Source organism: Coturnix japonica, chromosome 5 (genome assembly GCF_001577835.2).
Source record: "Coturnix japonica isolate 7356 chromosome 5, Coturnix japonica 2.1, whole genome shotgun sequence".
Taxonomy (NCBI): Eukaryota; Metazoa; Chordata; class Aves; order Galliformes; family Phasianidae; genus Coturnix; species Coturnix japonica.
The window spans coordinates 18,275,381-18,288,177 of NC_029520.1; the positions used below are offsets into that span (position 1 = coordinate 18,275,381).

Below are 12,797 nucleotides of genomic sequence, written 5' to 3' on the forward strand. Positions count from 1 at the left end.
AAAAAACTGAAGCTTGAACCACAGTCCTTTTTTATTTGAGCAGAAACTGTTACTTGTTTCTGAAAAAAGTCTGTCACAGTAGAGATAAAAACACAAACATAAAACTGCAGTTCAGGCCAGTTTGTCTGACAATGAAAGTTCTTCATCTGAACACATAAAATCAAAATCCCACACTATAATGCAATAGAATAAATGAAATACTCATCTGTATACTTACCCTTTTATTCTATTACAAGTTTAGCTGTCTGAAGGGCTAAATTAAAAACAAGTTGTTGTTTTTAACCTTTTTAATTCTTTCTTTTCTTTAAATAAAGATATCATCTAAGACTTAAAGAAAAAGAAAAAAAGGAAAGAAAAAAAAAAGATTTTTGGTATTCAGTAACAGAAACCCAATGACCTGAACATCAGAGCCACTAAACTCCCAATGAGTTCAAACTTGTGCACTGTTAAAATTTCATAAATTCAGACTTTTCAGTAATTGGTTACTTCTAAGTCTGTATATCCAACACTAACAATTAAAAAAAAAAAAAGAGTGCAATCATGTCAGTTCAAAAAGGATACCTTTTTTTTAACCAACTCTCATGAACTTGCAGGATCACAATTAGCAAACATGGATAAAATATCATTAATGGAATTTTACAGAACTGCTGATATTATGCTTTGCTATGCTGTGACAAACATTTTGTATGTAAATTAATCAGAATTATATATGGCAGGTAAGCATGTTTAATTAACTTTAGACCTTTGAATTAAATAAATATGTATTCCTAATACAGACAGATATAACAAATTTAATACTGCATTAATGGAATTAATGGAAATCACATGGAGAAAATATCTCTTCAGAGATTTAAACTTTTTTTTTTTTCTTTTTTCTTTTTTTTCCTCTTCTTCTTTTAGCTCCAGGGAAGACGGAGGCCAAATAACCAACCTTTGCAACTTTTCTTCATCTCCAACAAGAAATAACTGTCTCTAAAGAGAAGACAACCTCAGTCACTGAAGATTTGTCATGTTTCTATCTTGCTTGTGAAGAAAGTTCAAAGCAATACCAAATGAACAAGAAATTTTACCAGATTAATTCACACTACCCTATCTCATCAATGTGATCATATCCTTTAGTGTCGTGCAACTATGAGACCAGAAATACCCTAAGTCTAATCACCTTACAACTAAAGTGATAATAACAAGTAGTATGTTCAAAGATGAAACACTGATCAAGTGATTAGAACAACTTATTTTATGAGGACAGATCAGCCCAACAGAACTAAGTAAAGACATGCAATTTTAATATTTATGAATATCTGAAGATTACAAAGTTGAGGGGGAAAACCTTTATGTGATATGATGTAGAGAAAATGGAACATCAAGTAAGAACGATAGCACAAAATAAAGGTAATAAATTGGTTGTTGGAAAAACATTTCAGGAGCCTGAAATCTATCCAAAGGAAAAGGAAATGTGAAACATAATTGTGAAATGTTTGGAAATAAAGTAGATAAAGGATGAGATTGCAAGGAAAAAAAAATAAAAAAAAATTGTATACAGATCTTAAAGACTAAATGATATGTACTGGGGGGGGGGGGGGGGGGGGCACTGTTTTGCTTTTTCTTTTTGTTTTGTTTTTGTTTGTATAATCTCATTTCCCTTCATTTCCTTCTGCTTTAAGGGAAGAATATATACGTTCACTATGTTTACACTAATGCTTTCATGTCTGATTTTTTTAAATTTTGTTTTATATTTGAAAACCTATTTTAAGTAACATCTGGACAGAGTGTTCAACATTCCTCCTTTAAAATGTAGCTTTCTGTGGCTATATGATTTTTATAAGGTCACCCATCACAATAATATCTCAATGACCTTATAAAAGTAAAGTACATGGATAAATGGGTTTGAGATGGAGGAAATGCTAAATACTGTGACTTTTTCTCACTTCCCTACATCCACATACAGGGTTCATTCATGAACAGTAGCCTAAGGCTCACCCAAAGGTAGTGAAACACTTACAGACCTGCATGCATCTTTATAAAAACAAGATTTTATGCTAACATTAGTCATGAAAGTAAGACTCAAAAGCTTTTGACACCAGAAGAAAATACTTGCCTCTCTGTGTTATATATAAATAATCTATACAAGTTTGCATTTACTGGGAAACACTATTTTAAATACCAGAAATATCTGGTATTTGTATATCTGTTTTAGCTGAAATGCTAAATGGGAAATATGATAAATTTCCAGGATTTTTTTAAAGTTGCATTCATGTATCTTTCAATCTGTAGCTTTTTGGTTTGTTTCTTCATTCCCTCACCTCCACAGGCACACTCAAATATCAAAGGCAAGGGGAAGAAAAATACAAAGATAGTCACAAGCAACTTAGTACTGCATTTTCATTCAACAACCGCCAATTTTTAAGTTAAACAAATATACTATCATTTCTCAATTAAAAAAAAAATAATCTACATTCATAGTCTTGGGAATCTAAGAATTTTGTATCTCAGTCCCTTCCACAATCTATTATTCTTAATCAAATCAATAGGAATTTCACTTTAGTCAGCAAAATGCAAAAAATATTGATTCCAATGAAAGCATTGAATAAAGAATAACAAAGTAATAATTACAACTTAAGTTCACTTCATATTCAGTTTGCATAAGTTTTGCATTTTATTTATTACTTTTACTAAAAGTTACTTGGGGATTTCTACTACAGCCTTTACTGCCTTTTGGTTGGGAAGGTCTAACAGAAATATTTATATAAAACAACTGCGGTATCTGTTATGTTAAGAGCAGGACTTCCAGAGGACCTATTAAATCTGATCAGATTTGTTTCTGCATACAAAAATGTTTTGAGGCATAATTTAAGTACCTTTTTAAACTCTCAGAAACTCTTGCAGTTTCTCCCATTCCAACTCTAGGAAAATAATGTCTTTTTTTTTTTTTTTTTTTTTTAATTTAAACCATGCAAGTATGATTTAAACTGACCTATTTAACTCTCTCTCATTACTAAATTGATCTTAATTGTTGCATAATATGGTGAAAATCAACAGTTCAGACTGCACTCAAGATACACTTGAGGGTGTAATAAGAGGGACTCTGCAGATCAGTGAGTGAGATGGTGAGATGCACAGTGTGCATGCAGGAGAAGAAAAACAAAACAGTGTATAATAAATTTGTGACAAACAGACACTTTATGCAGTAAGAATCTAAATGAAGCAGGAACTCTAGAGGGGAGAACTTAGAAAAAGTACTTGGAATTGAATCTGGGTATTCCTAATTAACTGTGTGTACTAAACTATGTTTAAAAATATATATATATAATAAAAATCAGACAATACTACCAAAGTATTGGTGGTCCCTGTTAAACACTGATTGTTTTTCACATACTAAGACAAATTTCTACATTAGCAATTCTGCCACAACTTTGTTGCTGGGTTATTTTTTGTTTGTTTGTTGTCAGCATAGCCCAGTGTCCATAAAAAAACAAAAACAAACAAACAAACAAAAAAATATAAGTAAAAAGTTTGAAGGAATCAATCTTTAAAGACACATTATCTTTCCTAATACTTTCCATGCCTAATACAACAACAAAACCTAATGTATTTATATGTCAGAAATTTGTGGAAAGATATCAAAAAAGAACTGATGAGTAAGAGAGAAAATATATTTTATTTGAAGATTAAGAGAGTGGATAAGTCAGTCTATTGTGGTCAAGCAGAATTTGATATTTGTGCAGTCCCAGTAATTCACATGACCCTCACAACCTCTTTGAATTCGTATTGTGAGATTAATGGCTAATTCCCTGAGAAAACAAAAAACAAGTGAAAAAGACTGAACGTAACTTGTCTTGATGCCTCATTCACGTTCCAGAAACAGATAAGTAAGAAATGATTCCGTCTGCCCAGACACATGTTTGGATAACTGTAGGGAGCATAATGCAGATCACACGTAATGCTGACTACATAGGGAGCAAGGATGAGTTTTACTGAAGATGCCATATATGATTCTAAGAAGATGGTTCATTTTTCCTCTTTACAGAACACACAGAACACTTCAAAGAGCTGTTTTACACAAGGTCTCAACTTGGCAGTCTGCTATTTAATCAGTTCAATCTCAGCATGTTACTCTCAGTTAACTTCCAATCCTCTGAGTAATATATATTTGTGGCAATACTGGGGTCATGATCTGAAGCAAGCCTTGAGTATGTAAGGAGCCAAACAAACAAAATAACAGAGCATCCAGCCCTTGGACCTTTCTGTTTAGGGCCTAGGTGCTTAACTGCAGTCAGGCACTGAAAGGTAACAATGATTGCCACTGATGGTACACTTATGGTTAGAACAGCCACTCTATGGGCAGATTTCAGTTACTTAGGGGGATTTATAAATTTGACCACAGGAAACTCTTTTCAGACATGGCAGATCAAAAATAGACATCAGACAAAAACTGCAGGATAGTTTTTAAGACTGGATATTAGGACAAACAATTTCACCATTAGAGGAGAAACAGCACAGGAACAAGAACTGTTGTAGAACATCCATTCTTGAAGGATCTTATAACTAAACATAAGAAAGTAAAACCTAATACGACTCAGTGCTTGTAACAGTTGCACTATAGGTGGAAACCGGTCTTGATGACTCCCAGTGACCCTTCATAACCAATATTTACCTGATTCTACGATGTCTGAAAAAAAGAAACACTTGCACACACTCATTCACAAATACTTTCTCTTAATATACAGTCAAATTCATGAATAATTTAAAAAATGAAAAATGATAAAAGCTAAAATATCATTTTAGGAATTTTGAATATCCTTAAGCATTTTGATTTTAAAAAATATGTCAGAAATCACAAAAGAAGTGTAAAAAATATGCTTTTATATAAATGTCCTGTTTACAGAAACAGGCAAAAAGATTGCATGTTTTAAAGCATAGCCACTGATCTACATTTATAAAGGCAGTAAATACATTTTAAATTTGATATTATACAGTATTATGCACAACAATTAGAAGTTAAAAGAAATAATAACCCCTACTTGAAAGGAATAAAATGCTTAGTTTTAAAACCATTTTCATTTGTTTAATAATCTTTCCCAAGGGCTAAAAGGTGCTGAACAACTACAGCCTCTAATGACTTTGTAATCCAATTTTGCACTTGGCTTATTATAGCAGCTTGCATTTTTCTTCAATTGCTCAGCTCTGTATGGTAGAGAGATCTACTCCTGATCCAGTAAAGCATTCTGATTCTTCCAAGTCCTATCTTAATCACAAAGTCTCTAAATATTTCCTTTCCAGCAAGGTTAACTGAAAAAATAACAAAATGAATAGAAGAGTCTTAACACATTCCTAACAAAGAAAAGGGTTATGCAAAGAAAACAGACAGCAACAAAGTGCTTTCCTTAGACAAAGCAGTATCTGAGTAGGAACTGTACCTAAATCACAATCCTCTTCCTTGGATAGTTCTTGGATATTTCTTCCCCAATGAAGAAGCTGAATAACTGTAAAGTCCAGCCTTTAATTTAATCCCATTTGCACTGGCAAAAGAAAATGATTTGAGTATACAGGTTGTGTGATTCCTGTGTGTGTGAGTCTTAAGGTCATGAATTAGGAGTTCTTGATAACATTTTCATAAGGATATTTAAGTTACCTTTAAATGATTTTTTTTCTTTTTTTGTTACTACCTGTGTTATTAATCAACAATTGGCTTAGATAAATAATGATATATAATACCAAAAAAGCCGGTACTTAATTTTGCTGCAGTAGTACTACCCTTCATAAAAGAAAGCATGAAATTTTCACCTTTCATGAAATGGGCATCATTTAAAAACAGTACTTCTGCATTACTGGATCTTAATGACTCCAGAATTCCTACAGTCCATCCTATATATAACCATAGTAGCAGTAGAAGCTATGGGATGAAAAAATGACAAAAGAAAAAGACAAGTCCAGAGAAATCCTTTGCAGAAATGATTTACTGTATATGGGTGCTCCATCAGGACTTAGATAGGATCTCATGCATATGTGTGGAAAGTGAGGAAGATTACTCAATGGCCTTTGGCAAGCTCTTAGATACAGCAAATAAAAGCCAGCTGTTTATTTCACATTTGATATTAAATCTCATTAAAGTTTTCTTAGTGCAAAGAAGGTAGATACTAATACAATTAGCTACTATGAATTTTTTCTGCAATACACTGATCTTAGGGAAATTAAAATAGATTTTATAAAAGAACCAGGTACGGAATAAAGATAAAGCACATCATTGAAATGCTGTGCATGTCACTCTAACATATTCTTACACAACAGGACTGGACTTTGACAGGATAGATGCGCTGAGTATATTTAAATTGAATCTAGCAAGAAATGCAATTGCACAGTTAAGCTAAACTATATTTATCAGTTCTATTTAATAAATGTTTGCATAGGCTGTACCATAAGATTGCAAAGTGACCATTTATCTTACATTCTATTCAAGCAGAATGACATATAATCTAACAACATAATCTTAGGAAAAGAGAACATAAAACTGAACTACACTAATTCTTTTTTATTTGAAAGACAACTCTGATGAAATACATGATTTACGTTAGGACTCAAAAGTGATAAGATGCCAGGAGCTGAAGTTTCTAAGAAATGTAGCTATTGAGATCCTCTGGCAAAGGTGAGCTATGCACAAAATGTATTTAGATATAGGTTTAGTTGCCTTACTCAAAGAACTCTAGTTTGAGGGCTTCAGATTTTTACCCAGATAATGATGCTACCACAGATAGTGATGGTAGCTAATTTCTTTGCCTTCCAGAATACTGGAGATTAAAAAAAAAAAAAAAAAAGAAAAAGAAAAAGAGAAGAAGAAAAGAGAAAAAGGAAGGGGAAGGGAAAAGGGAAGTGGTCAAGGAACAAGGGGTGGGACAAGGGAAGGCTTAAAACATAACATTTCAAAACATTGTCCCAAAGCATTAAATCCTTGTTCTTTGGAGAGAAATGTATAAATACTTACTTTAGTGCTATCTTTTGAGGGACCAGAAATTCTTAATTTATTTTATTTTCCATCTGGTAACAGAAGCTTCCATCAAAAGATGAGTGATGTACCGATCACTTTCCAACACAAGAATGTACCACTAATATAAGCCAGAATTTTCCATTCAATTCTGTTGCAGTCAATACTTGATCTGAAGAACATTCTAGTTTTTCACCATATTTAGAAAAACCTATTGTGTATCATGGTGAGATAGTTTGATTCCTGCCAGATATAAACAAAAAGGCAATAGAACTTCAGACAATTTTAGTCATAATGAGTCCATTCAGTTATGCAACGCTATGTTTTCAAAGCATTCTGGAGTTGTATTAGGATACTAATTTCTTGGCACTGCAGCATGATTATTTTCATCTATGGATTCAGGGATTGGAGGATATCTGCCATGGTAAAATTCAAAAAACTCCTTTAACTTTCTACCTTCAGTCCATTGTTGAACACATACTATTAGCATAAAAACAGAATTACTCTGTTATTACAGAAGAAATGTAGATGGATTTGAAAAATCAATAAACATTGAAAGGGATATTTTCCTCTGGAAGTGACAGTGGATTTTAGCATTTCCTCCACTCTTTATCCAAAAAGAGTTCCTACTCTTTGAACAAAAAGGAAGGGAACATAGGATATATGACAGTCATATTTGAAGTAGATAAGTTTTGAGGAATGTAAAACAAAGCAAAATGCAAACAAACAAACAAGAACAACAAAAAAATAAATCCCACCATCTTGTTGTCTTCATCAACTAGTGTTTATGCAGACATCTTTTAACCTACCACCCACTATAAAAATAAAGAAAAATAAAGTATGTTTGGCAGATAGCGTGTCAATTATTTTGTTTAAATTCCTAGACAGCTATGGCTCTGACTCATCCAATTTACTCAGTTTAATAAAATATGACCTTGTGGGAGTTGACTGTTGCAAAATTTGCCATAACTATCTTCTGCCTACAGTGTGAGAAATGAATTCTAAATTTGTGGACAATTTGGTTCATTAACTGTTGATGTATTTCAATATAATTTCTATCCTTAACACTTCAGCAACACGGAATATAAGCAAAGCACAAAACTTTGATAAAGAGTTTGATATAAGCTTTACCCAGAAGTTTAAAAATGAGTTGAAGTAATGCTCAAGAAAACAACAAAAAAAGCACCATGGAATAATAAGCTGAATAACTACTGGATCAATAAACAATTAAGCAATTTGCCAAAGCTATTCAAATGATGTTTTAAAACAAAAAGACAAAGAGTCTATGTTAAAGACAATTCTTAAAGAATACTTGATGTGCCATGCAAAAGGAAGCACATTGGTGATACTGATTTAGGTGTCTTAATTGCATTGTTACCTCCACATACAGCTGGGAGGTGGAGGGGAAAAAAAAAAAAAAAAAAAAAGAGAGAGAGAGAATTTAAAAAAGAGAGAAAGAAAAGGAAAAAAAGGCAGGAACATATAATTGCTTTATTCCTTTCTTTGTTCTACAGGAAATCTGACTATATTTCACCTTACTGGATTTTTGGTTAATAATCAGTTAGCAGTACAGGAATAGTAACACAAGAACCTGTTACAGGAACCTTAAATTTTGGCAAAGATCAGCTGCTGAAAACCTTTCCTCAAACAAGTAATTTTTATACATCAGAGATATTTCTAATTCAATACGAATCATGCCTTCCTACGCAAACTCATGGAAGTTGACAATGCGAGAAACTGAGACACAGACAAGCCCCTTGGTTGTGCTAGGAGACTCCTGGGGCAGGATGGTCACAGTAAATTGCCCTTAACTGTGATATTCACTTCCTGCCTGAGGCTCTGGAATCTACTGACCTCTGAGTCACATTTTTAAGTCCATGTGCCCTGAGAAGCACTCTGCTTGTCTGCATGTGAGGGAGAGGATGAGTATATAAGGAAAGGATAGGTTGAAAGGAGATAATTAGATTTTCAAGAAGGTACAACCCTTTCAAAAGTGACACATAATGGCAGTTGCTGATTTCATGCCTTCCCATGCATGTTTGTAATGTCTTTGTAAGCAAATTCAATGTGTAAGAAGCAAAGCATATACTGTCATTGTCGTAGCTGAATACATCCCACAAAATTTAACATTAGCTGCATCAGTTTAAGACAGAAAAAAATGGTTAAATCACTTGTAAATAGATAGTAAAATCAGCAACACTGAATTCTTCCCATCTTTTCACTAAGACAAAATAAAGGTACCAGTTTCCTGAGTTCAGTGGAAAAAAAACAAAACAAAACCAAAATTGTTATGTTTATGGGGCATTACAGAAACCCTTGATCCAACGGTAGAACATTGTTAATCTACTAAATGCACAACAAATTCACATATAAAGTAAATGGGAGTCCTCAAAATTGTAAATTATTAAAAAAATTACTTTTTATTTTTAATGCTTTTGCACCACTGTAACACTGACAGATTTTGTAAAATTTCATTGCTTAGGGAAAAGAGTTTGGGCTAAAAATAAATGAATAATAAGTTAAGTGCAAAACTTGTAGAAAGCCTTAAGAAGTTTTAATGAATACTTCGCATTCACTCAAGAGTTAGAATGTCAAAGGGTATTTCAATAAGACCACGTTCAAAAGTAATTACTCTTAAGAGCGAGAACTGACAAGCTTGCAATCCTGCTAAACTTTCAGAAATGAATAATTTTTGTTTGTATATTCAGTTCAATTTAGGCTTGAGGCAAAGTAAGTGAGAAGGAAAAAAAAATCACTAAAATAGTTACAGCATCAGTAAATTGCTGGCAGATCACATAAAAAGTCTTTCTTAAGAATGGAAAAGGAAGTTTTTTTACCTATGTGTCCAGAACTGCTTCACTAACTGAATGTTTAAGGATAAAAGATGCACATTTCTTTGTTTTTTCCCTTATTATCCACTTTGTGTTGAGACTGTAGTTTGCACTAAAATTGCTGTTACAAAATACCGTTTATTAAAGGACCTTTCATACAACTGTGAACTAATTTCACAAGACCTCTTCTAAATCATATTCCTGTTTCATAAATCTTAAACTGGCTTTGGTTTCTGAACACTTAAAAATGGTTTTAACTGCATCAAAATCGGAAGGCTCTGTCCTTCAATATACAAAAGTAATTTTTCTGAAGTTACAGAGAGGTACAATGGAGTAAATACAGTTTCTGTGATTTTTATTTCACTTTTACTTTTCACAGAACAAGTTAGATGCCACAAAAAGACAGGAGTCAAGAAATCTCTAGTGATGACCACTGAAGTACCCAAGACTGTCCAATCTACTATGTTTAAATGCAGAATTCTCTCAATACCATTTAGCTTTTAAAAAGAAAGATAAAATAAAGAGAGGGGAAGATCTGATACAAGATTTGATATATTTTTTCCTGCTTCTCAGGGGTGGGGTGTTTTTTTTGGTTGCTTGTTTTGAAAAAGTATTTTCTCAAATAAGTATATATATATTTATTTTCCTAGCTGCCATATATTCACTGCTATAATTCTTCTGAGACCCACAACTACTAATGTGTGGAGCTTTCTATCCCCCTCCTACATGGAGAGATTAATGGAAGCAGGTGCTTTGCTAAATATATATTTAAATTTATTTTTTTCCTGCTATTTTTTCTACAATACAATAATCTGCACAAAGAATCATCATGTTAAACACATCATAAATCTGAATTTCTCCAAATCTTCAAGGACAGTCTATTGTCTTAACTCATATGAATATGTATTTTTAGGTGTAATTCAACCCAAACCAGTAATATTAATGACAACTCCAGTGATTTTTCCTTCAATATAGAATTCCCTATGTTTTAGTGAGGCTTCATTATGTTCCACAGATCCACCTGCATGGAAGAGAAGGCAAGAACAGCACCATATCTTACAAGTTTTTGACTTTTTTTATTTGAAAGAGCTATAAAAATGCTCATAAAAAGGCAACTGCTGGCTCCTCGCCAGCCCTCAAACACCTCTCCCAGTCACTGTGTACATTAAAAAATTTGATATGAACTATTTCTTCAGAAGTTTTTCACAAGAAAAAGATCCACTGAACTTTGGAGCCCTTGGAAGTGGACAAGTTATTGACAGATAATATCCAGAAAAAAAACCCCTCCAGTCAGTGAATGAGGAACAGTCCAGACATAAGTTTTCCTAGTATCCAAATGGAATGCATATTGGCCCCTGCAGTCTTTTGACTGCTTCCATGTTAAGTGTACGGTTTGAAAAGAACCTTACAGAAGGGAATTTAGAGAGAAAAAGAAGAAACATCTCAGATGCTTGCTATACTTATTCTTGATCTTCCAGCTCCCAAACAGTCAATTACAGAATCATAGAATCACAAGGTTGGAAAGGATCTATAAGATCATTTAGTCCAACCATCCTCCCTCTACCATACCTACAGAAAACCACTAAACCATATCTCCTAGCTCCCTATCCAGATGCTAATTATTGTAATAAATTACCAGTACAATGATACGAAATTTCAGCTACATTTAAATAATTTATTATTCAGTTTAAAATCAATTATGTATTGCATAAACCAAGGTCATGTGGGTTACAAGCATATTCCCACTTTTGTGTGCCCAGGCTCCCCTGCTTGCTTACTCCTCCTGTTGAGACACTAATGGTCCAGCTCTGTGTGGTTCCAAGCCTCATCCTGCTTCCTGCTACCTACTAATGCACCTACTAGGCAGATAATAGTCATGGTTCATGCACAGGTTCACAAAGCATGGGTTCCTATGTGCAGCACCCTGTTCTTTCACTCCACCATTTGTATGCTGGTCCCTTTTAGTATTCAGTGCAGAATCATCACTAGCAGACATATCCAGTGTCACAGTGACACAGAAAAACCTCTGGCAAGGTCAAGTCATTTTTTGCTCTGTTTCTCTCACCTGTCCATCTACTCCATCTCACATAGTTTACTCCATTTACCTTCACATGCCCATACTAACAGCTGGTCATTTTGCCAGCTCTGCACCCTACCCCTAATGTGTTATTTTCTGTCAGGAATCTTTCTACAATGATCTGTTTAAGTCATTGATATAAATATTATAAGGCGTAACAACCCCTGGATAATCTATTAAAATGTATTTCCTCATAACATTTACTTTTGAATATCTGACAAGTATTTCCAAGCTAGTAGCCAGCACTTGAAGGGGGCCTACAGGAAAGCTAGGGAGAGACTTTTAAGAAGGGCATGTAGTGATGAGGGGAAGTGGTTTTAAATTGAAAGAGGGTAGATTTAGACTAGATATCAGAAAGAAATTCCTTACTGTGAGGACAACAGGACTGTTGATTTTAAAATGTGTATCCCTAATAGATGGTTTCCAGTGTCTTTTCACTTGCCATTTACTTTTTGTAATAGAAAGTTTTAGTCATGAATTTTCCAAATCTGGAAGTTTAAATTGAACAATTCTGCTATTTCTGCATGGCTATTACCAATATCTCATCAGAGGAAGACTGCAATTAAAGCAGCAACAAGAACAGCGTTAAGAGTCCCTCATTGCTGGTACACACTGAGCTCACCATCGAAACACATCATTTCTTTCCTATACAGATTTTTTTTAGCACTTTCATTATCAGCTGTCTTCGTCTTACAATTTATTATTTATATGGGTTGGTGTGTTGTTGTTTTTTATTCTTTCTTTCTTTTTTCTTGCATCATATCCCTTGCACCATATCCAGATAAAATTCACACAGACGTTAAACGTAATAAGACTCTTAGGGAAGAAACAGAATGTGCGCTGTATATGAGCAACCTAAAAGGCTAATGTGTTCATCATCCTTCCCCCATAGTAGTTGTGGCATCAACAA

The 12,797-nt window shown here is 33.6% G+C and overlaps 1 protein-coding gene across 10 annotated transcripts in view; it reads right to left on the reverse strand.

Moving 5' to 3' along the window:
* LRRC4C (leucine rich repeat containing 4C) overlaps positions 1–12,797 on the reverse strand; it is a 413,560-nt gene that overhangs the window by 60,846 nt on the left and 339,917 nt on the right. Inside the window, exon 8 of one of the 10 annotated variants that reach the window (XM_032444955.1) lies at positions 6,980–7,222. The exons of the other annotated variants lie outside the window; for them this stretch is intronic. The gene's annotated coding sequence lies outside the window, so the exon portion shown is untranslated. The remainder of the gene's footprint in view (positions 1–6,979; positions 7,223–12,797) is intronic. 10 annotated transcript variants of the gene reach the window in all.